The sequence below is a fragment of the Electrophorus electricus genome, chromosome 13, assembly GCF_041902795.1.
Source record: "Electrophorus electricus isolate QZ-2024a chromosome 13, ASM4190279v1, whole genome shotgun sequence".
Lineage (NCBI taxonomy): Eukaryota > Metazoa > Chordata > Actinopteri > Gymnotiformes > Gymnotidae > Electrophorus > Electrophorus electricus.
Window position 1 is genome coordinate 26,348,065 of NC_137509.1, and position 27,406 is coordinate 26,375,470.

The following is a 27,406-nucleotide window of genomic DNA, read 5'->3' on the forward strand; positions in this document are numbered from 1 at the left end:
AAAAATGTCAGATTGGTCTTTGATCATATTTTCTATGATTAGGCAATTTGAGTAAGTGTTTAAGGTTTACGGCCATACCAGCTTCAGAACGTCCAATCTCATCTGAACTTGGAAGCTAAGCAAGTTTGTGCCTGAATAGTACTGAGGTGGGACCCTATCTAGGAATACCAGGTGCTGTAAGCTTTTCTTGCATCACTTTAATTTACTTTCAAGCTGACATGCTCAAATGTGAAGTGCAGTGATTAATAAAAAAACCTATCTGTTAGCACCTGGGAATAGCAGATGCTGTAAGTTTTTTTTGCATCACTTTAATTTACTCTCCAACTCACATGCCTGAATGTGAAGTGCAGTGATTCATCAAAAAACTATCTTTTAGCACCTTGGACTACGAGCTGCTGTAAGCTTCTCTTGCATCACATTAATTTACTCCAAGATGACATGCTAGGATGTGAAGTGCAGTGATTAATTAAAAAAAACTATCTGTTAACACCTGGGAATAGCAGATGCTGTAAGTTTTTCTTGCATCACTTTAATTTAATATGCAACTTACATGCTTGTAAGTGAAGTGTACAGATTAAATAGAAATCTATTAGTACCAGGGAATAGCAGGTGCTGTAAGATTTTATTGCATCCCTTAAATTTATGTTCAAGCTATCAAGCTCAAATTTGAAGTGCAGTGAATAATTAAATCAAACTATCTGTTAGCACCTGGGAATAGCAGATGCTGTAAGTATTTATTGCATCACTTTAATTTACTCTCCAACTAACATGCTTGAATGTGAAGTGCAGTGATTAATAAAAAAACTGTCTGTTAGTGCCTCCGAATACCAGATGTTGTAAGCTTATATTGCATCATTTTAATTTACTTCAAGACAACATTCTAGAATGTCAAGTGCAGGGATTAATAAAAAAAAATGTCAGATTGGTCTTTGATCATATTTTCTATGATTATGCAATTTGAGTAAGTGTTTAAGGTTTATGTCCATACCAGCTTCAGCACGCCTCCAATCTCATCTGAACTTGGAAGCTAAGCAAGTTTGTGCCTGGATAGTACTGAGGTGGGACCCTACCTAGGAATACCATGTGCTGTAAGCTTTTCTTGCATCACTTTAATTTACTTTCAAGCTGACATTCTCAAATGTGAAGTGCAGTGATTAATAAAAAAAACTATCTGTTAGCACGTGGGAATAGCAGGTGCTGTAAGTTTTTTTTGCATCACTTTCATTTACTCTCCAACTCACATGCCTGAATGTGAAGTGCAGTGATTCATCAAAAAACTATCTTTTAGCACCTTGGACTATGAGATGCTGTAAGCTTCTCTTGCATCACTTTAATTTACTTTCAAGATGACATGCTAGGATGTGAAGTGCAGTGATTAATTAAAAAAACCTATCTGTTAGCACCTGGGAATAGCAGATGCTGTAAGTTTTTCTTGCATCACTTTAATTTAATATGCAACTGACATGCTTGTAAGTGAAGTGTACAGATTAAATAGAAATCTATTAGTACCAGGGAATAGCAGGTGCTGTAAGATTTTATTGCATCCCTTAAATTTATGTTCAAGCTATCAAGCTCAAATTTGAAGTGCAGTGAATAATTAAATCAAACTATCTGTTAGCACCTGGGAATAGCAGATGCTGTAAGTTTTTATTGCATCACTTTAATTTACTCTCCAACTGACATGCTTGAATGTGAAGTGCAGTGATTAATAAAAAAACTGTCTGTTAGTGCCTCCGAATACCAGATGTTGTAAGTTTTTATTGCATCACTTTAATTTACTTTCAAGCTGACATTCTCAAATGTGAAGTGCAGTGATTAATAAAAAAAACTATCTGTTAGCACCTGGGAATAGCAGGTGCTGTAAGTTTTTTTTGCATCACTTTCATTTACTCTCCAACTCACATGCTTGAATGTGAAGTGCAGTGATTAATAAAAAAACTGTCTGTTAGTGCCTCCGAATACCAGATGTTGTAAGCTTTTATTGCATCATTTTAATTTACTTTCAAGATAACATTCTAGAATGTCAAGTGCAGGGATTAATAAAAAAAAATGTCAGATTGGTCTTTGATCATATTTTCTATGATTAGGCAATTTGAGTAAGTGTTTAAGGTTTACGGCCATACCAGCTTCAGAACGTCCAATCTCATCTGAACTTGGAAGCTAAGCAAGTTTGTGCCTGAATAGTACTGAGGTGGGACCCTATCTAGGAATACCAGGTGCTGTATGCTTTTCTTGCATCACTTTAATTTACTTTCAAGCTGACATGCTCAAATGTGAAGTGCAGTGATTAATAAAAAAACCTATCTGTTAGCACCTGGGAATAGCAGGTGCAGTAAGTTTTTTTTGCATCACTTTCATTTACTCTCCAACTCACATGCCTGAATGTGAAGTGCAGTGATTCATCAAAAAACTATCTTTTAGCACCTTGGACTATGAGATGCTGTAAGCTTCTCTTGCATCACTTTAATTTACTTTCAAGATGACATGCTAGGATGTGAAGTGCAGTGATTAATTAAAAAAACCTATCTGTTAGCACCTGGGAATAGCAGATGCTGTAAGTTTTTCTTGCATCACTTTAATTTAATATGCAACTGACATGCTTGTAAGTGAAGTGTACAGATTAAATAGAAATCTATTAGTACCAGGGAATAGCAGGTGCTGTAAGATTTTATTGCATCCCTTAAATTTATGTTCAAGCTATCAAGCTCAAATTTGAAGTGCAGTGAATAATTAAATCAAACTATCTGTTAGCACCTGGGAATAGCAGATGCTGTAAGTTTTTATTGCATCTCTTTAATTTACTCTCCAACTGACATGCTTGAATGTGAAGTGCAGTGATTAATAAAAAAACTGTCTGTTAGTGCCTCCGAATACCAGATGTTGTAAGCTTTTATTGCATCATTTTAATTTACTTTCAAGATAACATTCTAGAATGTCAAGTGCAGGGATTAATAAAAAAAAATGTCAGATTGGTCTTTGATCATATTTTCTATGATTAGGCAATTTGAGTAAGTGTTTAAGGTTTACGGCCATACCAGCTTCAGAACGTCCAATCTCATCTGAACTTGGAAGCTAAGCAAGTTTGTGCCTGAATAGTACTGAGGTGGGACCCTATCTATGAATACCAGGTGCTGTAAGCTTTTCTTGCATCACTTTAATTTACTTTCAAGCTGACATGCTCAAATGTGAAGTGCAGTGATTAATAAAAAAACCTATCTGTTAGCACCTGGGAATAGCAGGTGCAGTAAGTTTTTTTTGCATCACTTTCATTTACTCTCCAACTCACATGCCTGAATGTGAAGTGCAGTGATTCATCAAAAAACTATCTTTTAGCACCTTGGACTATGAGATGCTGTAAGCTTCTCTTGCATCACTTTAATTTACTTTCAAGATGACATGCTAGGATGTGAAGTGCAGTGATTAATTAAAAAAACCTATCTGTTAGCACCTGGGAATAGCAGATGCTGTAAGTTTTTCTTGCATCACTTTAATTTAATATGCAACTGACATGCTTGTAAGTGAAGTGTACAGATTAAATAGAAATCTATTAGTACCAGGGAATAGCAGGTGCTGTAAGATTTTATTGCATCCCTTAAATTTATGTTCAAGCTATCAAGCTCAAATTTGAAGTGCAGTGAATAATTAAATCAAACTATCTGTTAGCACCTGGGAATAGCAGATGCTGTAAGTTTTTATTGCATCTCTTTAATTTACTCTCCAACTGACATGCTTGAATGTGAAGTGCAGTGATTAATAAAAAAACTGTCTGTTAGTGCCTCCGAATACCAGATGTTGTAAGCTTTTATTGTATCATTTTAATTTACTTTCAAGATAACATTCTAGAATGTCAAGTGCAGGGATTAATAAAAAAAAATGTCAGATTGGTCTTTGATCATATTTTCTATGATTAGGCAATTTGAGTAAGTGTTTAAGGTTTACGGCCATACCAGCTTCAGCACGCCTCCAGTCTCATCTGAACTTGGAAGCTAAGCAAGTTTGTGCCTGGATAGTACTGAGGTGGGACCCTACCTAGGAATACCATGTGCTGTAAGCTTTTCTTGCATCACTTTAATTTACTTTCAAGCTGACATTCTCAAATGTGAAGTGCAGTGATTTATAAAAAAAACTATCTGTTAGCACCTGGGAATAGCAGATGCTCTAAGTTTTTTTTGCATCACTTTCATTTACTCTCCAACTCACATGCCTGAATGTGAAGTGCAGTGATTCATCAAAAAACTATCTTTTAGCACCTTGGACTATGAGATGCTGTAAGCTTCTCTTGCATCACTTTAATTTACTTTCAAGATGACATGCTAGGATGTGAAGTGCAGTGATTAATTAAAAAAACCTATCTGTTAGCACCTGGGAATAGCAGATGCTGTAAGTTTTTCTTGCATCACTTTAATTTAATATGCAACTGACATGCTTGTATGTGAAGTGTACAGATTAAATAGAAATATTTTAGTACCAGGGAATAGCAGGTGCTGTAAGATTTTATTGCATCCCTTAAATTTATGTTCAAGCTATCAAGCTCAAATTTGAAGTGCAGTGAATAATTAAATCAAACTATCTGTTAGCACCTGGGAATAGCAGATGCTGTAAGTTTTTAGTGCATCACTTTAATTTACTCTCCAACTGACATGCTTGAATGTGAAGTGCAGTGATTAATAAAAAAACTGTCTGTTAGTGCCTCCGAATACCAGATGTTGTAAGCTTTTATTGCATCATTTTAATTTACTTTCAAGATAACATTCTAGAATGTCAAGTGCAGGGATTAATAAAAAAAAATGTCAGATTGGTCTTTGATCATATTTTCTATGATTAGGCAATTTGAGTAAGTGTTTAAGGTTTACGGCCATACCAGCTTCAGCACGCCTCCAGTCTCATCTGAACTTGGAAGCTAAGCAAGTTTGTGCCTGGATAGTACTGAGGTGGGACCCTACCTAGGAATACCATGTGCTGTAAGCTTTTCTTGCATCACTTTAATTTACTTTCAAGCTGACATTCTCAAATGTGAAGTGCAGTGATTAATAAAAAAAACTATCTGTTAGCACCTGGGAATAGCAGATGCTGTAAGTTTTTTTTGCATCGCTTTCATTTACTCTCCAACTCACATGCCTGAATGTGAAGTGCAGTGATTCATCAAAAACTATCTTTTAGCACCTTGGACTATGAGATGCTGTAAGCTTCTCTTGCATCACTTTAATTTACTTTCAAGATGACATGCTAGGATGTGAAGTGCAGTGATTAATTAAAAAAACCTATCTGTTAGCACCTGGGAATAGCAGATGCTGTAAGTTTTTCTTGCATCACTTTAATTTAATATGCAACTGACATGCTTGTATGTGAAGTGTACAGATTAAATAGAAATATTTTAGTACCAGGGAATAGCAGGTGCTGTAAGATTTTATTGCATCCCTTAAATTTATGTTCAAGCTATCAAGCTCAAATTTGAAGTGCAGTGAATAATTAAATCAAACTATCTGTTAGCACCTGGGAATAGCAGATGCTGTAAGTTTTTAGTGCATCACTTTAATTTACTCTCCAACTGACATGCTTGAATGTGAAGTGCAGTGATTAATAAAAAAACTGTCTGTTAGTGCCTCCGAATACCAGATGTTGTAAGCTTTTATTGCATCATTTTAATTTACTTTCAAGATAACATTCTAGAATGTCAAGTGCAGGGATTAATAAAAAAAAATGTCAGATTGGTCTTTGATCATATTTTCTATGATTAGGCAATTTGAGTAAGTGTTTAAGGTTTACGGCCATACCAGCTTCAGCACGCCTCCAGTCTCATCTGAACTTGGAAGCTAAGCAAGTTTGTGCCTGGATAGTACTGAGGTGGGACCCTACCTAGGAATACCATGTGCTGTAAGCTTTTCTTGCATCACTTTAATTTACTTTCAAGCTGACATTCTCAAATGTGAAGTGCAGTGATTAATAAAAAAAACTATCTGTTAGCACCTGGGAATAGCAGATGCTGTAAGTTTTTTTTGCATCGCTTTCATTTACTCTCCAACTCACATGCCTGAATGTGAAGTGCAGTGATTCATCAAAAACTATCTTTTAGCACCTTGGACTATGAGATGCTGTAAGCTTCTCTTGCATCACTTTAATTTACTTTCAAGATGACATGCTAGGATGTGAAGTGCAGTGATTAATTAAAAAAACCTATCTGTTAGCACCTGGGAATAGCAGATGCTGTAAGTTTTTCTTGCATCACTTTAATTTAATATGCAACTGACATGCTTGTATGTGAAGTGTACAGATTAAATAGAAATATTTTAGTACCAGGGAATAGCAGGTGCTGTAAGATTTTATTGCATCCCTTAAATTTATGTTCAAGCTATCAAGCTCAAATTTGAAGTGCAGTGAATAATTAAATCAAACTATCTGTTAGCACCTGGGAATAGCAGATGCTGTAAGTTTTTAGTGCATCACTTTAATTTACTCTCCAACTGACATGCTTGAATGTGAAGTGCAGTGATTAATAAAAAAACTGTCTGTTAGTGCCTCCGAATACCAGATGTTGTAAGCTTTTATTGCATCATTTTAATTTACTTTCAAGATAACATTCTAGAATGTCAAGTGCAGGGATTAATAAAAAAAAATGTCAGATTGGTCTTTGATCATATTTTCTATGATTAGGCAATTTGAGTAAGTGTTTAAGGTTTACGGCCATACCAGCTTCAGCACGCCTCCAGTCTCATCTGAACTTGGAAGCTAAGCAAGTTTGTGCCTGGATAGTACTGAGGTGGGACCCTACCTAGGAATACCATGTGCTGTAAGCTTTTCTTGCATCACTTTAATTTACTTTCAAGCTGACATTCTCAAATGTGAAGTGCAGTGATTAATAAAAAAAACTATCTGTTAGCACCTGGGAATAGCAGATGCTGTAAGTTTTTTTTGCATCGCTTTCATTTACTCTCCAACTCACATGCCTGAATGTGAAGTGCAGTGATTCATCAAAAACTATCTTTTAGCACCTTGGACTATGAGATGCTGTAAGCTTCTCTTGCATCACTTTAATTTACTTTCAAGATGACATGCTAGGATGTGAAGTGCAGTGATTAATTAAAAAAACCTATCTGTTAGCACCTGGGAATAGCAGATGCTGTAAGTTTTTCTTGCATCACTTTAATTTAATATGCAACTGACATGCTTGTATGTGAAGTGTACAGATTAAATAGAAATATTTTAGTACCAGGGAATAGCAGGTGCTGTAAGATTTTATTGCATCCCTTAAATTTATGTTCAAGCTATCAAGCTCAAATTTGAAGTGCAGTGAATAATTAAATCAAACTATCTGTTAGCACCTGGGAATAGCAGATGCTGTAAGTTTTTATTGCATCACTTTAATTTACTCTCCAACTGACATGCTTGAATGTGAAGTGCAGTGATTAATAAAAAAACTGTCTGTTAGTGCCTCCGAATACCAGATGTTGTAAGCTTTTATTGCATCATTTTAATTTACTTTCAAGACAACATTCTAGAATGTCAAGTGCAGGGATTAATAAAAAAAAATGTCAGATTGGTCTTTGATCATATTTTCTATGATTAGGCAATTTGAGTAAGTGTTTAAGGTTTACGGCCATACCAGCTTCAGAACGTCCAATCTCATCTGAACTTGGAAGCTAAGCAAGTTTGTGCCTGAATTGTACTGATGTGAGACCCTATCTAGGAATACCAGGTGCTGTAAGCTTTTCTTGCATCACTTTAATTTACTTTCAAGCTGACATGCTCAAATGTGAAGTGCAGTGATTAATAAAAAAACCTATCTGTTAGCACCTGGGAATAGCAGATGCTGTAAGTTTTTCTTGCATCACTTTAATTTAATATGCAACTGACATGCTTGTAAGTGAAGTGTACAGATTAAATAGAAATCTATTAGTACCAGGGAATAGCAGGTGCTGTAAGATTTTATTGCATCCCTTAAATTTATGTTCAAGCTATCAAGCTCAAATTTGAAGTGCAGTGAATAATTAAATCAAACTATCTGTTAGCACCTGGGAATAGCAGATGCTGTAAGTTTTTTTTGCATCACTTTCATTTACTCTCCAACTCACATGCCTGAATGTGAATTGCAGTGATTCATCAAAAAACTATCTTTTAGCACCTTGGACTACGAGCTGCTGTAAGCTTCTCTTGCATCACATTAATTTACTTTCAAGATGACATGCTAGGATGTGAAGTGCAGTGATTAATTAAAAAAAACTATCTGTTAGCACCTGGGAATAGCAGATGCTGTAAGTTTTTCTTGCATCACTTTAATTTAATATGCAACTGACATGCTTGTAAGTGAAGTGTACAGATTAAATAGAAATCTATTAGTACCAGGGAATAGCAGGTGCTGTAAGATGTTATTGCATCCCTTAAATTTATGTTCAAGCTATCAAGCTCAAATTTGAAGTGCAGTGAATAATTAAATCAAACTATCTGTTAGCACCTGGGAATAGCAGATGCTGTAAGTTTTTCTTGCATCACTTTAATTTAATATGCAACTGACATGCTTGTAAGTGAAGTGTACAGATTAAATAGAAATCTATTAGTACCAGGGAATAGCAGGTGCTGTAAGATTTTATTGCATCCCTTAAATTTATGTTCAAGCTATCAAGCTCAAATTTGAAGTGCAGTGAATAATTAAATCAAACTATCTGTTAGCACCTGGGAATAGCAGATGCTGTAAGTTTTTATTGCATCTCTTTAATTTACTCTCCAACTGACATGCTTGAATGTGAAGTGCAGTGATTAATAAAAAAACTGTCTGTTAGTGCCTCCGAATACCAGATGTTGTAAGCTTTTATTGCATCATTTTAATTTACTTTCAAGATAACATTCTAGAATGTCAAGTGCAGGGATTAATAAAAAAAAATGTCAGATTGGTCTTTGATCATATTTTCTATGATTAGGCAATTTGAGTAAGTGTTTAAGGTTTACGGCCATACCAGCTTCAGAACGTCCAATCTCATCTGAACTTGGAAGCTAAGCAAGTTTGTGCCTGAATAGTACTGAGGTGGGACCCTATCTAGGAATACCTGGTGCTGTAAGCTTTTCTTGCATCACTTTAATTTACTTTCAAGCTGACATGCTCAAATGTGAAGTGCAGTGATTAATAAAAAAACCTATCTGTTAGCACCTGGGAATAGCAGGTGCAGTAAGTTTTTTTTGCATCACTTTCATTTACTCTCCAACTCACATGCCTGAATGTGAAGTGCAGTGATTCATCAAAAAACTATCTTTTAGCACCTTGGACTATGAGATGCTGTAAGCTTCTCTTGCATCACTTTAATTTACTTTCAAGATGACATGCTAGGATGTGAAGTGCAGTGATTAATTAAAAAAACCTATCTGTTAGCACCTGGGAATAGCAGATGCTGTAAGTTTTTCTTGCATCACTTTAATTTAATATGCAACTGACATGCTTGTATGTGAAGTGTACAGATTAAATAGAAATATTTTAGTACCAGGGAATAGCAGGTTCTGTAAGATTTTATTGCATCCCTTAAATTTATGTTCAAGCTATCAAGCTCAAATTTGAAGTGCAGTGAATAATTAAATCAAACTATCTGTTAGCACCTGGGAATAGCAGATGCTGTAAGTTTTTATTGCATCACTTTAATTTACTCTCCAACTGACATGCTTGAATGTGAAGTGCAGTGATTAATAAAAAAACTGTCTGTTAGTGCCTCCGAATACCAGATGTTGTAAGCTTTTATTGCATCATTTTAATTTACTTTCAAGATAACATTCTAGAATGTCAAGTGCAGGGATTAATAAAAAAAAATGTCAGATTGGTCTTTGATCATATTTTCTATGATTAGGCAATTTGAGTAAGTGTTTAAGGTTTACGGCCATACCAGCTTCAGCACGCCTCCAGTCTCATCTGAACTTGGAAGCTAAGCAAGTTTGTGCCTGGATAGTACTGAGGTGGGACCCTACCTAGGAATACCATGTGCTGTAAGCTTTTCTTGCATCACTTTAATTTACTTTCAAGCTGACATTCTCAAATGTGAAGTGCAGTGATTTATAAAAAAAACTATCTGTTAGCACCTGGGAATAGCAGATGCTCTAAGTTTTTTTTGCATCACTTTCATTTACTCTCCAACTCACATGCCTGAATGTGAAGTGCAGTGATTCATCAAAAAACTATCTTTTAGCACCTTGGACTATGAGATGCTGTAAGCTTCTCTTGCATCACTTTAATTTACTTTCAAGATGACATGCTAGGATGTGAAGTGCAGTGATTAATTAAAAAAACCTATCTGTTAGCACCTGGGAATAGCAGATGCTGTAAGTTTTTCTTGCATCACTTTAATTTAATATGCAACTGACATGCTTGTATGTGAAGTGTACAGATTAAATAGAAATATTTTAGTACCAGGGAATAGCAGGTGCTGTAAGATTTTATTGCATCCCTTAAATTTATGTTCAAGCTATCAAGCTCAAATTTGAAGTGCAGTGAATAATTAAATCAAACTATCTGTTAGCACCTGGGAATAGCAGATGCTGTAAGTTTTTAGTGCATCACTTTAATTTACTCTCCAACTGACATGCTTGAATGTGAAGTGCAGTGATTAATAAAAAAACTGTCTGTTAGTGCCTCCGAATACCAGATGTTGTAAGCTTTTATTGCATCATTTTAATTTACTTTCAAGACAACATTCTAGAATGTCAAGTGCAGGGATTAATAAAAAAAAATGTCAGATTGGTCTTTGATCATATTTTCTATGATTAGGCAATTTGAGTAAGTGTTTAAGGTTTACGGCCATACCAGCTTCAGAACGTCCAATCTCATCTGAACTTGGAAGCTAAGCAAGTTTGTGCCTGAATTGTACTGATGTGAGACCCTATCTAGGAATACCAGGTGCTGTAAGCTTTTCTTGCATCACTTTAATTTACTTTCAAGCTGACATGCTCAAATGTGAAGTGCAGTGATTAATAAAAAAACCTATCTGTTAGCACCTGGGAATAGCAGATGCTGTAAGTTTTTCTTGCATCACTTTAATTTAATATGCAACTGACATGCTTGTAAGTGAAGTGTACAGATTAAATAGAAATCTATTAGTACCAGGGAATAGCAGGTGCTGTAAGATTTTATTGCATCCCTTAAATTTATGTTCAAGCTATCAAGCTCAAATTTGAAGTGCAGTGAATAATTAAATCAAACTATCTGTTAGCACCTGGGAATAGCAGATGCTGTAAGTATTTATTGCATCACTTTAATTTACTCTCCAACTAACATGCTTGAATGTGAAGTGCAGTGATTAATAAAAAAACTGTCTGTTAGTGCCTCCGAATACCAGATATTGTAAGATTATATTGCATCATTTTAATTTACTTCAAGACAACATTCTAGAATGTCAAGTGCAGGGATTAATAAAAAAAAATGTCAGATTGGTCTTTGATCATATTTTCTATGATTAGGCAATTTGAGTAAGTGTTTAAGGTTTACGGCCATACCAGCTTCAGAACGTCCAATCTCATCTGAACTTGGAAGCTAAGCAAGTTTGTGCCTGAATAGTACTGAGGTGGGACCCTATCTAGGAATACCAGGTGCTGTAAGCTTTTCTTGCATCACTTTAATTTACTTTCAAGCTGACATGCTCAAATGTGAAGTGCAGTGATTAATAAAAAAACCTATCTGTTAGCACCTGGGAATAGCAGATGCTGTAAGTTTTTTTTGCATCACTTTCATTTACTCTCCAACTCACATGCCTGAATGTGAATTGCAGTGATTCATCAAAAAACTATCTTTTAGCACCTTGGACTACGAGCTGCTGTAAGCTTCTCTTGCATCACATTAATTTACTTTCAAGATGACATGCTAGGATGTGAAGTGCAGTGATTAATTAAAAAAAACTATCTGTTAGCACCTGGGAATAGCAGATGCTGTAAGTTTTTCTTGCATCACTTTAATTTAATATGCAACTGACATGCTTGTAAGTGAAGTGTACAGATTAAATAGAAATCTATTAGTACCAGGGAATAGCAGGTGCTGTAAGATGTTATTGCATCCCTTAAATTTATGTTCAAGCTATCAAGCTCAAATTTGAAGTGCAGTGAATAATTAAATCAAACTATCTGTTAGCACCTGGGAATAGCAGATGCTGTAAGTATTTATTGCATCACTTTAATTTACTCTCCAACTAACATGCTTGAATGTGAAGTGCAGTGATTAATAAAAAAACTGTCTGTTAGTGCCTCCGAATACCAGATGTTGTAAGCTTATATTGCATCATTTTAATTTACTTCAAGACAACATTCTAGAATGTCAAGTGCAGGGATTAATTAAAAAAAATGTCAGATTGGTCTTTGATCATATTTTCTATGATTAGGCAATTTGAGTAAGTGTTTAAGGTTTACGGCCATACCAGCTTCAGAACGTCCAATCTCATCTGAACTTGGAAGCTAAGCAAGTTTGTGCCTGAATAGTACTGAGGTGGGACCCTATCTAGGAATACCAGGTGCTGTAAGCTTTTCTTGCATCACTTTAATTTACTTTCAAGCTGACATGCTCAAATGTGAAGTGCAGTGATTAATAAAAAAACCTATCTGTTAGCACCTGGGAATAGCAGATGCTGTAAGTTTTTCTTGCATCACTTTAATTTAATATGCAACTGACATGCTTGTAAGTGAAGTGTACAGATTAAATAGAAATCTATTAGTACCAGGGAATAGCAGGTGCTGTAAGATTTTATTGCATCCCTTAAATTTATGTTCAAGCTATCAAGCTCAAATTTGAAGTGCAGTGAATAATTAAATCAAACTATCTGTTAGCACCTGGGAATAGCAGATGCTGTAAGTATTTATTGCATCACTTTAATTTACTCTCCAACTAACATGCTTGAATGTGAAGTGCAGTGATTAATAAAAAAACTGTCTGTTAGTGCCTCCGAATACCAGATGTTGTAAGCTTTTATTGCATCATTTTAATTTACTTTCAAGATAACATTCTAGAATGTCAAGTGCAGGGATTAATAAAAAAAAATGTCAGATTGGTCTTTGATCATATTTTCTATGATTAGGCAATTTGAGTAAGTGTTTAAGGTTTACGGCCATACCAGCTTCAGATCGTCCAATCTCATCTGAACTTGGAAGCTAAGCAAGTTTGTGCCTGAATAGTACTGAGGTGGGACCCTATCTAGGAATACCAGGTGCTGTAAGCTTTTCTTGCATCACTTTAATTTACTTTCAAGCTGACATGCTCAAATGTGAAGTGCAGTGATTAATAAAAAAACCTATCTGTTAGCACCTGGGAATAGCAGATGCTGTAAGTTTTTCTTGCATCACTTTAATTTAATATGCAACTGACATGCTTGTAAGTGAAGTGTACAGATTAAATAGAAATCTATTAGTACCAGGGAATAGCAGGTGCTGTAAGATTTTATTGCATCCCTTAAATTTATGTTCAAGCTATCAAGCTCAAATTTGAAGTGCAGTGAATAATTAAATCAAACTATCTGTTAGCACCTGGGAATAGCAGATGCTGTAAGTATTTATTGCATCACTTTAATTTACTCTCCAACTAACATGCTTGAATGTGAAGTGCAGTGATTAATAAAAAAACTGTCTGTTAGTGCCTCCGAATACCAGATATTGTAAGATTATATTGCATCATTTTAATTTACTTCAAGACAACATTCTAGAATGTCAAGTGCAGGGATTAATAAAAAAAAATGTCAGATTGGTCTTTGATCATATTTTCTATGATTAGGCAATTTGAGTAAGTGTTTAAGGTTTACGGCCATACCAGCTTCAGAACGTCCAATCTCATCTGAACTTGGAAGCTAAGCAAGTTTGTGCCTGAATAGTACTGAGGTGGGACCCTATCTAGGAATACCAGGTGCTGTAAGCTTTTCTTGCATCACTTTAATTTACTTTCAAGCTGACATGCTCAAATGTGAAGTGCAGTGATTAATAAAAAAACCTATCTGTTAGCACCTGGGAATAGCAGATGCTGTAAGTTTTTTTTGCATCACTTTCATTTACTCTCCAACTCACATGCCTGAATGTGAATTGCAGTGATTCATCAAAAAACTATCTTTTAGCACCTTGGACTACGAGCTGCTGTAAGCTTCTCTTGCATCACATTAATTTACTTTCAAGATGACATGCTAGGATGTGAAGTGCAGTGATTAATTAAAAAAAACTATCTGTTAGCACCTGGGAATAGCAGATGCTGTAAGTTTTTCTTGCATCACTTTAATTTAATATGCAACTGACATGCTTGTAAGTGAAGTGTACAGATTAAATAGAAATCTATTAGTACCAGGGAATAGCAGGTGCTGTAAGATGTTATTGCATCCCTTAAATTTATGTTCAAGCTATCAAGCTCAAATTTGAAGTGCAGTGAATAATTAAATCAAACTATCTGTTAGCACCTGGGAATAGCAGATGCTGTAAGTATTTATTGCATCACTTTAATTTACTCTCCAACTAACATGCTTGAATGTGAAGTGCAGTGATTAATAAAAAAACTGTCTGTTAGTGCCTCCGAATACCAGATGTTGTAAGCTTATATTGCATCATTTTAATTTACTTCAAGACAACATTCTAGAATGTCAAGTGCAGGGATTAATTAAAAAAAATGTCAGATTGGTCTTTGATCATATTTTCTATGATTAGGCAATTTGAGTAAGTGTTTAAGGTTTACGGCCATACCAGCTTCAGAACGTCCAATCTCATCTGAACTTGGAAGCTAAGCAAGTTTGTGCCTGAATAGTACTGAGGTGGGACCCTATCTAGGAATACCAGGTGCTGTAAGCTTTTCTTGCATCACTTTAATTTACTTTCAAGCTGACATGCTCAAATGTGAAGTGCAGTGATTAATAAAAAAACCTATCTGTTAGCACCTGGGAATAGCAGATGCTGTAAGTTTTTCTTGCATCACTTTAATTTAATATGCAACTGACATGCTTGTAAGTGAAGTGTACAGATTAAATAGAAATCTATTAGTACCAGGGAATAGCAGGTGCTGTAAGATTTTATTGCATCCCTTAAATTTATGTTCAAGCTATCAAGCTCAAATTTGAAGTGCAGTGAATAATTAAATCAAACTATCTGTTAGCACCTGGGAATAGCAGATGCTGTAAGTATTTATTGCATCACTTTAATTTACTCTCCAACTAACATGCTTGAATGTGAAGTGCAGTGATTAATAAAAAAACTGTCTGTTAGTGCCTCCGAATACCAGATGTTGTAAGCTTTTATTGCATCATTTTAATTTACTTTCAAGATAACATTCTAGAATGTCAAGTGCAGGGATTAATAAAAAAAAATGTCAGATTGGTCTTTGATCATATTTTCTATGATTAGGCAATTTGAGTAAGTGTTTAAGGTTTACGGCCATACCAGCTTCAGATCGTCCAATCTCATCTGAACTTGGAAGCTAAGCAAGTTTGTGCCTGAATAGTACTGAGGTGGGACCCTATCTAGGAATACCAGGTGCTGTAAGCTTTTCTTGCATCACTTTAATTTACTTTCAAGCTGACATGCTCAAATGTGAAGTGCAGTGATTAATAAAAAAACCTATCTGTTAGCACCTGGGAATAGCAGATGCTGTAAGTTTTTTTTGCATCACTTTCATTTACTCTCCAACTCACATGCCTGAATGTGAAGTGCAGTGATTCATCAAAAAACTATCTTTTAGCACCTTGGACTATGAGATGCTGTAAGCTTCTCTTGCATCACTTTAATTTACTTTCAAGATGACATGCTAGGATGTGAAGTGCAGTGATTAATTAAAAAAACCTATCTGTTAGCACCTGGGAATAGCAGATGCTGTAAGTTTTTCTTGCATCACTTTAATTTAATATGCAACTGACATGCTTGTATGTGAAGTGTACAGATTAAATAGAAATATTTTAGTACCAGGGAATAGCAGGTGCTGTAAGATTTTATTGCATCCCTTAAATTTATGTTCAAGCTATCAAGCTCAAATTTGAAGTGCAGTGAATAATTAAATCAAACTATCTGTTAGCACCTGGGAATAGCAGATGCTGTAAGTATTTATTGCATCACTTTAATTTACTCTCCAACTGACATGCTTGAATGTGAAGTGCAGTGATTAATAAAAAAACTGTCTGTTAGTGCCTCCGAATACCAGATGTTGTAAGCTTTTATTGCATCATTTTAATTTACTTTCAAGACAACATTCTAGAATGTCAAGTGCAGGGATTAATAAAAAAAAATGTCAGATTGGTCTTTGATCATATTTTCTATGATTAGGCAATTTGAGTAAGTGTTTAATGTTTACGGCCATACCAGCTTCAGAACGTCCAATCTCATCTGAACTTGGAAGCTAAGCAAGTTTGTACCTGAATAGTACTGAGGTGGGACCCTATCTAGGAATACCAGGTGCTGTAAGCTTCTCTTGCATCACTTTAATTTACTTTCAAGCTGACATGCTCAAATGTGAAGTGCAGTGATTAATAAAAAAAACCTATCTGTTAGCACCTGGGAATAGCAGATGCTGTAAGTTTTTTTTGCATCACTTTCATTTACTCTCCAACTCACATGCCTGAATGTGAATTGCAGTGATTCATCAAAAAACTATCTTTTAGCACCTTGGACTACGAGCTGCTGTAAGCTTCTCTTGCATCACATTAATTTACTTTCAAGATGACATGCTAGGATGTGAAGTGCAGTGATTAATTAAAAAAAACTATCTGTTAGAACCTGGGAATAGCAGATGCTGTAAGTTTTTCTTGCATCACTTTAATTTAATATGCAACTGACATGCTTGTAAGTGAAGTGTACAGATTAAATAGAAATCTATTAGTACCAGGGAATAGCAGGTGCTGTAAGATTTTATTGCATCCCTTAAATTTATGTTCAAGCTATCAAGCTCAAATTTGAAGTGCAGTGAATAATTAAATCAAACTATCTGTTAGCACCTGGGAATAGCAGATGCTGTAAGTATTTATTGCATCACTTTAATTTACTCTCCAACTAACATGCTTGAATGTGAAGTGCAGTGATTAATAAAAAAACTGTCTGTTAGTGCCTCCGAATACCAGATGTTGTAAGCTTATATTGCATCATTTTTATTTACTTCAAGACAACATTCTAGAATGTCAAGTGCAGGGATTAATTAAAAAAAATGTCAGATTGGTCTTTGATCATATTTTCTATGATTAGGCAATTTGAGTAAGTGTTTAAGGTTTACGGCCATACCAGCTTCAGAACGTCCAATCTCATCTGAACTTGGAAGCTAAGCAAGTTTGTGCCTGAATAGTACTGAGGTGGGACCCTATCTAGGAATACCAGGTGCTGTAAGCTTTTCTTGCATCACTTTAATTTACTTTCAAGCTGACATGCTCAAATGTGAAGTGCAGTGATTAATAAAAAAACCTATCTGTTAGCACCTGGGAATAGCAGATGCTGTAAGTTTTTTTTGCATCACTTTCATTTACTCTCCAACTCACATGCCTGAATGTGAAGTGCAGTGATTCATCAAAAAACTATCTTTTAGCACATTGGACTATGAGATGCTGTAAGCTTCTCTTGCATCACTTTAATTTACTTTCAAGATGACATGCTAGGATGTGAAGTGCAGTGATTAATTAAAAAAACCTATCTGTTAGCACCTGGGAATAGCAGATGCTGTAAGTTTTTCTTGCATCACTTTAATTTAATATGCAACTGACATGCTTGTATGTGAAGTGTACAGATTAAATAGAAATATTTTAGTACCAGGGAATAGCAGGTGCTGTAAGATTTTATTGCATCCCTTAAATTTATGTTCAAGCTATCAAGCTCAAATTTGAAGTGCAGTGAATAATTAAATCAAACTATCTGTTAGCACCTGGGAATAGCAGATGCTGTAAGTATTTATTGCATCACTTTAATTTACTCTCCAACTGACATGCTTGAATGTGAAGTGCAGTGATTAATAAAAAAACTGTCTGTTAGTGCCTCCGAATACCAGATGTTGTAAGCTTTTATTGCATCATTTTAATTTACTTTCAAGATAACATTCTAGAATGTCAAGTGCAGGGATTAATAAAAAAAAATGTCAGATTGGTCTTTGATCATATTTTCTATGATTAGGCAATTTGAGTAAGTGTTTAACGTTTACGGCCATACCAGCTTCAGAACGTCCAATCTCATCTGAACTTGGAAGCTAAGCAAGTTTGTGCCTGAATAGTACTGAGGTGGGACCCTATCTAGGAATACCAGGTGCTGTAAGCTTCTCTTGCATCACTTTAATTTACTTTCAAGCTGACATGCTCAAATGTGAAGTGCAGTGATTAATAAAAAAAACCTATCTGTTAGCACCTGGGAATAGCAGATGCTGTAAGTTTTTTTTGCATCACTTTCATTTACTCTTCAACTCACATGCCTGAATGTGAATTGCAGTGATTCATCAAAAAACTATCTTTTAGCACCTTGGACTACGAGCTGCTGTAAGCTTCTCTTGCATCACATTAATTTACTTTCAAGATGACATGCTAGGATGTGAAGTGCAGTGATTAATTAAAAAAACCTATCTGTTAGCACCTGGGAATAGCAGATGCTGTAAGTTTTTCTTGCATCACTTTAATTTAATATGCAACTGACATGCTTGTATGTGAAGTGTACAGATTAAATAGAAATATTTTAGTACCAGGGAATAGCAGGTGCTGTAAGATTTTATTGCATCCCTTAAATTTATGTTCAAGCTATCAAGCTCAAATTTGAAGTGCAGTGAATAATTAAATCAAACTATCTGTTAGCACCTGGGAATAGCAGATGCTGTAAGTATTTATTGCATCACTTTAATTTACTCTCCAACTGACAGGCTTGAATGTGAAGTGCAGTGATTAATAAAAAAACTGTCTGTTAGTGCCTCCGAATACCAGATGTTGTAAGCTTTTATTGCATCATTTTAATTTACTTTCAAGACAACATTCTAGAATGTCAAGTGCAGGGATTAATAAAAAAAAATGTCAGATTGGTCTTTGATCATATTTTCTATGATTAGGCAATTTGAGTAAGTGTTTAACGTTTACGGCCATACCAGCTTCAGAACGTCCAATCTCATCTGAACTTGGAAGCTAAGCAAGTTTGTGCCTGAATAGTACTGAGGTGGGACCCTATCTAGGAATACCAGGTGCTGTAAGCTTCTCTTGCATCACTTTAATTTACTTTCAAGCTGACATGCTCAAATGTGAAGTGCAGTGATTAATAAAAAAAACCTATCTGTTAGCACCTGGGAATAGCAGATGCTGTAAGTTTTTTTTGCATCACTTTCATTTACTCTCCAACTCACATGCCTGAATGTGAATTGCAGTGATTCATCAAAAAACTATCTTTTAGCACCTTGGACTACGAGCTGCTGTAAGCTTCTCTTGCATCACATTAATTTACTTTCAAGATGACATGCTAGGATGTGAAGTGCAGTGATTAATTAAAAAAAACTATCTGTTAGCACCTGGGAATAGCAGATGCTGTAAGTTTTTCTTGCATCACTTTAATTTAATATGCAACTGACATGCTTGTAAGTGAAGTGTACAGATTAAATAGAAATCTATTAGTACCAGGGAATAGCAGGTGCTGTAAGATTTTATTGCATCCCTTAAATTTATGTTCAAGCTATCAAGCTCAAATTTGAAGTGCAGTGAATAATTAAATCAAACTATCTGTTAGCACCTGGGAATAGCAGATGATGTAAGTATTTATTGCATCACTTTAATTTACTCTCCAACTAACATGCTTGAATGTGAAGTGCAGTGATTAATAAAAAAACTGTCTGTTAGTGCCTCCGAATACCAGATGTTGTAAGTTTATATTGCATCATTTTAATTTTCTTCAAGACAACATTCTAGAATGTCAAGTGCAGGGATTAATTAAAAAAAATGTCAGATTGGTCTTTGATCATACTTTCTATGATTAGGCAATTTGAGTAAGTGTTTAAGGTTTACGGCCATACCAGCTTCAGAACGTCCAATCTCATCTGAACTTGGAAGCTAAGCAAGTTTGTGCCTGAATAGTACTGAGGTGGGACCCTATCTAGGAATACCAGGTGCTGTAAGCTTCTCTTGCATCACTTTAATTTACTTTCAAGCTGACATGCTCAAATGTGAAGTGCAGTGATTAATAAAAAAAACCTATCTGTTAGCACCTGGGAATAGCAGATGCTGTAAGTTTTTTTTGCATCACTTTCATTTACTCTCCAACTCACATGCCTGAATGTGAATTGCAGTGATTCATCAAAAAACTATCTTTTAGCACCTTGGACTACGAGCTGCTGTAAGCTTCTCTTGCATCACATTAATTTACTTTCAAGATGACATGCTAGGATGTGAAGTGCAGTGATTAATTAAAAAAAACTATCTGTTAGCACCTGGGAATAGCAGATGCTGTAAGTTTTTCTTGCATCACTTTAATTTAATATGCAACTGACATGCTTGTAAGTGAAGTGTACAGATTAAATAGAAATCTATTAGTACCAGGGAATAGCAGGTGCTGTAAGATTTTATTGCATCCCTTAAATTTATGTTCAAGCTATCAAGCTCAAATTTGAAGTGCAGTGAATAATTAAATCAAACTATCTGTTAGCACCTGGGAATAGCAGATGCTGTAAGTATTTATTGCATCACTTTAATTTACTCTCCAACTAACATGCTTGAATGTGAAGTGCAGTGATTAATAAAAAAACTCTGTTAGTGCCTCCGAATACCAGATGTTGTAAGCTTTTATTGCATCATTTTAATTTACTTTCAAGATAACATTCTAGAATGTCAAGTGCAGGGATTAATAAAAAAAAATGTCAGATTGGTCTTTGATCATATTTTCTATGATTAGGCAATTTGAGTAAGTGTTTAAGGTTTACGGCCATACCAGCTTCAGAACGTCCAATCTCATCTGAACTTGGAAGCTAAGCAAGTTTGTGCCTGAATAGTACTGAGGTGGGACCCTATCTAGGAATACCAGGTGCTGTAAGCTTTTCTTGCATCACTTTAATTTACTTTCAAGCTGACATGCTCAAATGTGAAGTGCAGTGATTAATAAAAAAACCTATCTGTTAGCACCTGGGAATAGCAGATGCTGTAAGTTTTTCTTGCATCACTTTAATTTAATATGCAACTGACATGCTTGTAAGTGAAGTGTACAGATTAAATAGAAATCTATTAGTACCAGGGAATAGCAGGTGCTGTAAGATTTTATTGCATCCCTTAAATTTATGTTCAAGCTATCAAGCTCAAATTTGAAGTGCAGTGAATAATTAAATCAAACTATCTGTTAGCACCTGGGAATAGCAGATGCTGTAAGTATTTATTGCATCACTTTAATTTACTCTCCAACTAACATGCTTGAATGTGAAGTGCAGTGATTAATAAAAAAACTGTCTGTTAGTGCCTCCGAATACCAGATGTTGTAAGCTTTTATTGCATCATTTTAATTTACTTTCAAGATAACATTCTAGAATGTCAAGTGCAGGGATTAATAAAAAAAATGTCAGATTGGTCTTTGATCATATTTTCTATGATTAGGCAATTTGAGTAAGTGTTTAAGGTTTACGGCCATACCAGCTTCAGATCGTCCAATCTCATCTGAACTTGGAAGCTAAGCAAGTTTGTGCCTGAATAGTACTGAGGTGGGACCCTATCTAGGAATACCAGGTGCTGTAAGCTTTTCTTGCATCACTTTAATTTACTTTCAAGCTGACATGCTCAAATGTGAAGTGCAGTGATTAATAAAAAAACCTATCTGTTAGCACCTGGGAATAGCAGATGCTGTAAGTTTTTTTTGCATCACTTTCATTTACTCTCCAACTCACATGCCTGAATGTGAAGTGCAGTGATTCATCAAAAAACTATCTTTTAGCACATTGGACTATGAGATGCTGTAAGCTTCTCTTGCATCACTTTAATTTACTTTCAAGATGACATGCTAGGATGTGAAGTGCAGTGATTAATTAAAAAAACCTATCTGTTAGCACCTGGGAATAGCAGATGCTGTAAGTTTTTCTTGCATCACTTTAATTTAATATGCAACTGACATGCTTGTATGTGAAGTGTACAGATTAAATAGAAATATTTTAGTACCAGGGAATAGCAGGTGCTGTAAGATTTTATTGCATCCCTTAAATTTATGTTCAAGCTATCAAGCTCAAATTTGAAGTGCAGTGAATAATTAAATCAAACTATCTGTTAGCACCTGGGAATAGCAGATGCTGTAAGTATTTATTGCATCACTTTAATTTACTCTCCAACTGACATGCTTGAATGTGAAGTGCAGTGATTAATAAAAAAACTGTCTGTTAGTGCCTCCGAATACCAGATGTTGTAAGCTTTTATTGCATCATTTTAATTTACTTTCAAGACAACATTCTAGAATGTCAAGTGCAGGGATTAATAAAAAAAAATGTCAGATTGGTCTTTGATCATATTTTCTATGATTAGGCAATTTGAGTAAGTGTTTAACGTTTACGGCCATACCAGCTTCAGAACGTCCAATCTCATCTGAACTTGGAAGCTAAGCAAGTTTGTGCCTGAATAGTACTGAGGTGGGACCCTATCTAGGAATACCAGGTGCTGTAAGCTTTTCTTGCATCACTTTAATTTACTTTCAAGCTGACATGCTCAAATGTGAAGTGCAGTGATTAATAAAAAAACCTATCTGTTAGCACCTGGGAATAGCAGATGCTGTAAGTTTTTTTTGCATCACTTTCATTTACTCTCCAACTCACATGCCTGAATGTGAAGTGCAGTGATTCATCAAAAAACTATCTTTTAGCACATTGGACTATGAGATGCTGTAAGCTTCTCTTGCATCACTTTAATTTACTTTCAAGATGACATGCTAGGATGTGAAGTGCAGTGATTAATTAAAAAAACCTATCTGTTAGCACCTGGGAATAGCAGATGCTGTAAGTTTTTCTTGCATCACTTTAATTTAATATGCAACTGACATGCTTGTATGTGAAGTGTACAGATTAAATAGAAATATTTTAGTACCAGGGAATAGCAGGTGCTGTAAGATTTTATTGCATCCCTTAAATTTATGTTCAAGCTATCAAGCTCAAATTTGAAGTGCAGTGAATAATTAAATCAAACTATCTGTTAGCACCTGGGAATAGCAGATGCTGTAAGTATTTATTGCATCACTTTAATTTACTCTCCAACTGACATGCTTGAATGTGAAGTGCAGTGATTAATAAAAAAACTGTCTGTTAGTGCCTCCGAATACCAGATGTTGTAAGCTTTTATTGCATCATTTTAATTTACTTTCAAGATAACATTCTAGAATGTCAAGTGCAGGGATTAATAAAAAAAAATGTCAGATTGGTCTTTGATCATATTTTCTATGATTAGGCAATTTGAGTAAGTGTTTAACGTTTACGGCCATACCAGCTTCAGAACGTCCAATCTCATCTGAACTTGGAAGCTAAGCAAGTTTGTGCCTGAATAGTACTGAGGTGGGACCCTATCTAGGAATACCAGGTGCTGTAAGCTTCTCTTGCATCACTTTAATTTACTTTCAAGCTGACATGCTCAAATGTGAAGTGCAGTGATTAATAAAAAAAACCTATCTGTTAGCACCTGGGAATAGCAGATGCTGTAAGTTTTTTTTGCATCACTTTCATTTACTCTTCAACTCACATGCCTGAATGTGAATTGCAGTGATTCATCAAAAAACTATCTTTTAGCACCTTGGACTACGAGCTGCTGTAAGCTTCTCTTGCATCACATTAATTTACTTTCAAGATGACATGCTAGGATGTGAAGTGCAGTGATTAATTAAAAAAACCTATCTGTTAGCACCTGGGAATAGCAGATGCTGTAAGTTTTTCTTGCATCACTTTAATTTAATATGCAACTGACATGCTTGTATGTGAAGTGTACAGATTAAATAGAAATATTTTAGTACCAGGGAATAGCAGGTGCTGTAAGATTTTATTGCATCCCTTAAATTTATGTTCAAGCTATCAAGCTCAAATTTGAAGTGCAGTGAATAATTAAATCAAACTATCTGTTAGCACCTGGGAATAGCAGATGCTGTAAGTATTTATTGCATCACTTTAATTTACTCTCCAACTGACATGCTTGAATGTGAAGTGCAGTGATTAATAAAAAAACTGTCTGTTAGTGCCTCCGAATACCAGATGTTGTAAGCTTTTATTGCATCATTTTAATTTACTTTCAAGACAACATTCTAGAATGTCAAGTGCAGGGATTAATAAAAAAAAATGTCAGATTGGTCTTTGATCATATTTTCTATGATTAGGCAATTTGAGTAAGTGTTTAACGTTTACGGCCATACCAGCTTCAGAACGTCCAATCTCATCTGAACTTGGAAGCTAAGCAAGTTTGTGCCTGAATAGTACTGAGGTGGGACCCTATCTAGGAATACCAGGTGCTGTAAGCTTCTCTTGCATCACTTTAATTTACTTTCAAGCTGACATGCTCAAATGTGAAGTGCAGTGATTAATAAAAAAAACCTATCTGTTAGCACCTGGGAATAGCAGATGCTGTAAGTTTTTTTTGCATCACTTTCATTTACTCTCCAACTCACATGCCTGAATGTGAATTGCAGTGATTCATCAAAAAACTATCTTTTAGCACCTTGGACTACGAGCTGCTGTAAGCTTCTCTTGCATCACATTAATTTACTTTCAAGATGACATGCTAGGATGTGAAGTGCAGTGATTAATTAAAAAAAACTATCTGTTAGCACCTGGGAATAGCAGATGCTGTAAGTTTTTCTTGCATCACTTTAATTTAATATGCAACTGACATGCTTGTAAGTGAAGTGTACAGATTAAATAGAAATCTATTAGTACCAGGGAATAGCAGGTGCTGTAAGATTTTATTGCATCCCTTAAATTTATGTTCAAGCTATCAAGCTCAAATTTGAAGTGCAGTGAATAATTAAATCAAACTATCTGTTAGCACCTGGGAATAGCAGATGCTGTAAGTATTTATTGCATCACTTTAATTTACTCTCCAACTAACATGCTTGAATGTGAAGTGCAGTGATTAATAAAAAAACTGTCTGTTAGTGCCTCCGAATACCAGATGTTGTAAGTTTATATTGCATCATTTTAATTTTCTTCAAGACAACATTCTAGAATGTCAAGTGCAGGGATTAATTAAAAAAAATGTCAGATTGGTCTTTGATCATACTTTCTATGATTAGGCAATTTGAGTAAGTGTTTAAGGTTTACGGCCATACCAGCTTCAGAACGTCCAATCTCATCTGAACTTGGAAGCTAAGCAAGTTTGTGCCTGAATAGTACTGAGGTGGGACCCTATCTAGGAATACCAGGTGCTGTAAGCTTCTCTTGCATCACTTTAATTTACTTTCAAGCTGACATGCTCAAATGTGAAGTGCAGTGATTAATAAAAAAAACCTATCTGTTAGCACCTGGGAATAGCAGATGCTGTAAGTTTTTTTTGCATCACTTTCATTTACTCTCCAACTCACATGCCTGAATGTGAATTGCAGTGATTCATCAAAAAACTATCTTTTAGCACCTTGGACTACGAGCTGCTGTAAGCTTCTCTTGCATCACATTAATTTACTTTCAAGATGACATGCTAGGATGTGAAGTGCAGTGATTAATTAAAAAAAACTATCTGTTAGCACCTGGGAATAGCAGATGCTGTAAGTTTTTCTTGCATCACTTTAATTTAATATGCAACTGACATGCTTGTAAGTGAAGTGTACAGATTAAATAGAAATCTATTAGTACCAGGGAATAGCAGGTGCTGTAAGATTTTATTGCATCCCTTAAATTTATGTTCAAGCTATCAAGCTCAAATTTGAAGTGCAGTGAATAATTAAATCAAACTATCTGTTAGCACCTGGGAATAGCAGATGCTGTAAGTATTTATTGCATCACTTTAATTTACTCTCCAACTAACATGCTTGAATGTGAAGTGCAGTGATTAATAAAAAAACTGTCTGTTAGTGCCTCCGAATACCAGATGTTGTAAGCTTTTATTGCATCATTTTAATTTACTTTCAAGACAACATTCTAGAATGTCAAGTGCAGGGATTAATAAAAAAAAATGTCAGATTGGTCTTTGATCATATTTTCTATGATTAGGCAATTTGAGTAAGTGTTTAAGGTTTACGGCCATACCAGCTTCAGAACGTCCAATCTCATCTGAACTTGGAAGCTAAGCAAGTTTGTGCCTGAATAGTACTGAGGTGGGACCCTATCTAGGAATACCAGGTGCTGTAAGCTTCTCTTGCATCACTTTAATTTACTTTCAAGCTGACATGCTCAAATGTGAAGTGCAGTGATTAATAAAAAAAACCTATCTGTTAGCACCTGGGAATAGCAGATGCTGTAAGTTTTTTTTGCATCACTTTCATTTACTCTCCAACTCACATGCCTGAATGTGAATTGCAGTGATCATCAAAAAACTATCTTTTAGCACCTTGGACTACGAGCTGCTGTAAGCTTCTCTTGCATCACATTAATTTACTTTCAAGATGACATGCTAGGATGTGAAGTGCAGTGATTAATTAAAAAAAACTATCTGTTAGCACCTGGGAATAGCAGATGCTGTAAGTTTTTCTTGCATCACTTTAATTTAATATGCAACTGACATGCTTGTAAGTGAAGTGTACAGATTAAATAGAAATCTATTAGTACCAGGGAATAGCAGGTGCTGTAAGATTTTATTGCATCCCTTAAATTTATGTTCAAGCTATCAAGCTCAAATTTGAAGTGCAGTGAATAATTAAATCAAACTATCTGTTAGCACCTGGGAATAGCAGATGCTGTAAGTATTTATTGCATCACTTTAATTTACTCTCCAACTAACATGCTTGAATGTGAAGTGCAGTGATTAATAAAAAAACTGTCTGTTAGTGCCTCCGAATACCCGATGTTGTAAGTTTATATTGCATCATTTTAATTTTCTTCAAGACAACATTCTAGAATGTCAAGTGCAGGGATTAATTAAAAAAAATGTCAGATTGGTCTTTGATCATATTTTCTATGATTAGGCAATTTGAGTAAGTGTTTAACGTTTACGGCCATACCAGCTTCAGAACGTCCAATCTCATCTGAACTTGGAAGCTAAGCAAGTTTGTGCCTGAATAGTACTGAGGTGGGACCCTATCTAGGAATACCAGGTGCTGTAAGCTTCTCTTGCATCACTTTAATTTACTTTCAAGCTGACATGCTCAAATGTGAAGTGCAGTGATTAATAAAAAAAACCTATCTGTTAGCACCTGGGAATAGCAGATGCTGTAAGTTTTTTTTGCATCACTTTCATTTACTCTCCAACTCACATGCCTGAATGTGAATTGCAGTGATTCATCAAAAAACTATCTTTTAGCACCTTGGACTACGAGCTGCTGTAAGCTTCTCTTGCATCACATTAATTTACTTTCAAGATGACATGCTAGGATGTGAAGTGCAGTGATTAATTAAAAAAAACTATCTGTTAGCACCTGG

The 27,406-nt window shown here is 35.3% G+C and overlaps 30 pseudogenes; all 30 read left to right on the forward strand.

Moving 5' to 3' along the window:
- The first annotated feature begins 64 nt into the window (after positions 1-64).
- On the forward strand, positions 65-183 carry LOC145650972 (5S ribosomal RNA; annotated as a pseudogene).
- A 1,926-nt stretch (positions 184-2,109) lies between these two features.
- LOC145644330 (5S ribosomal RNA) lies at positions 2,110-2,228 on the forward strand (annotated as a pseudogene).
- A 793-nt stretch (positions 2,229-3,021) lies between these two features.
- Positions 3,022-3,140, forward strand: LOC145644164 (5S ribosomal RNA; annotated as a pseudogene).
- Positions 3,141-3,933: 793 nt separating this feature from the next.
- Positions 3,934-4,054, forward strand: LOC145645881 (5S ribosomal RNA; annotated as a pseudogene).
- A 793-nt stretch (positions 4,055-4,847) lies between these two features.
- Positions 4,848-4,968, forward strand: LOC145645882 (5S ribosomal RNA; annotated as a pseudogene).
- A 792-nt stretch (positions 4,969-5,760) lies between these two features.
- LOC145645883 (5S ribosomal RNA) lies at positions 5,761-5,881 on the forward strand (annotated as a pseudogene).
- A 792-nt stretch (positions 5,882-6,673) lies between these two features.
- Positions 6,674-6,794, forward strand: LOC145645884 (5S ribosomal RNA; annotated as a pseudogene).
- Positions 6,795-7,586: 792 nt separating this feature from the next.
- Positions 7,587-7,705, forward strand: LOC145645924 (5S ribosomal RNA; annotated as a pseudogene).
- Positions 7,706-8,934: 1,229 nt separating this feature from the next.
- Positions 8,935-9,053, forward strand: LOC145643583 (5S ribosomal RNA; annotated as a pseudogene).
- A 793-nt stretch (positions 9,054-9,846) lies between these two features.
- LOC145645886 (5S ribosomal RNA) lies at positions 9,847-9,967 on the forward strand (annotated as a pseudogene).
- A 793-nt stretch (positions 9,968-10,760) lies between these two features.
- LOC145645925 (5S ribosomal RNA) lies at positions 10,761-10,879 on the forward strand (annotated as a pseudogene).
- A 570-nt stretch (positions 10,880-11,449) lies between these two features.
- LOC145650973 (5S ribosomal RNA) lies at positions 11,450-11,568 on the forward strand (annotated as a pseudogene).
- Positions 11,569-12,360: 792 nt separating this feature from the next.
- On the forward strand, positions 12,361-12,479 carry LOC145650974 (5S ribosomal RNA; annotated as a pseudogene).
- A 571-nt stretch (positions 12,480-13,050) lies between these two features.
- LOC145644070 (5S ribosomal RNA) lies at positions 13,051-13,169 on the forward strand (annotated as a pseudogene).
- Positions 13,170-13,739: 570 nt separating this feature from the next.
- On the forward strand, positions 13,740-13,858 carry LOC145650975 (5S ribosomal RNA; annotated as a pseudogene).
- Positions 13,859-14,650: 792 nt separating this feature from the next.
- LOC145650976 (5S ribosomal RNA) lies at positions 14,651-14,769 on the forward strand (annotated as a pseudogene).
- Positions 14,770-15,340: 571 nt separating this feature from the next.
- On the forward strand, positions 15,341-15,459 carry LOC145644071 (5S ribosomal RNA; annotated as a pseudogene).
- Positions 15,460-16,252: 793 nt separating this feature from the next.
- On the forward strand, positions 16,253-16,371 carry LOC145644151 (5S ribosomal RNA; annotated as a pseudogene).
- A 793-nt stretch (positions 16,372-17,164) lies between these two features.
- LOC145650977 (5S ribosomal RNA) lies at positions 17,165-17,283 on the forward strand (annotated as a pseudogene).
- Positions 17,284-18,076: 793 nt separating this feature from the next.
- On the forward strand, positions 18,077-18,195 carry LOC145650978 (5S ribosomal RNA; annotated as a pseudogene).
- A 794-nt stretch (positions 18,196-18,989) lies between these two features.
- Positions 18,990-19,108, forward strand: LOC145650979 (5S ribosomal RNA; annotated as a pseudogene).
- A 793-nt stretch (positions 19,109-19,901) lies between these two features.
- On the forward strand, positions 19,902-20,020 carry LOC145650980 (5S ribosomal RNA; annotated as a pseudogene).
- Positions 20,021-20,812: 792 nt separating this feature from the next.
- Positions 20,813-20,931, forward strand: LOC145650982 (5S ribosomal RNA; annotated as a pseudogene).
- Positions 20,932-21,501: 570 nt separating this feature from the next.
- On the forward strand, positions 21,502-21,620 carry LOC145644072 (5S ribosomal RNA; annotated as a pseudogene).
- Positions 21,621-22,413: 793 nt separating this feature from the next.
- On the forward strand, positions 22,414-22,532 carry LOC145650983 (5S ribosomal RNA; annotated as a pseudogene).
- Positions 22,533-23,325: 793 nt separating this feature from the next.
- Positions 23,326-23,444, forward strand: LOC145650984 (5S ribosomal RNA; annotated as a pseudogene).
- Positions 23,445-24,238: 794 nt separating this feature from the next.
- On the forward strand, positions 24,239-24,357 carry LOC145650985 (5S ribosomal RNA; annotated as a pseudogene).
- Positions 24,358-25,150: 793 nt separating this feature from the next.
- LOC145650986 (5S ribosomal RNA) lies at positions 25,151-25,269 on the forward strand (annotated as a pseudogene).
- Positions 25,270-26,063: 794 nt separating this feature from the next.
- Positions 26,064-26,182, forward strand: LOC145650987 (5S ribosomal RNA; annotated as a pseudogene).
- Positions 26,183-26,974: 792 nt separating this feature from the next.
- On the forward strand, positions 26,975-27,093 carry LOC145650988 (5S ribosomal RNA; annotated as a pseudogene).
- Positions 27,094-27,406: the final 313 nt, after the last annotated feature.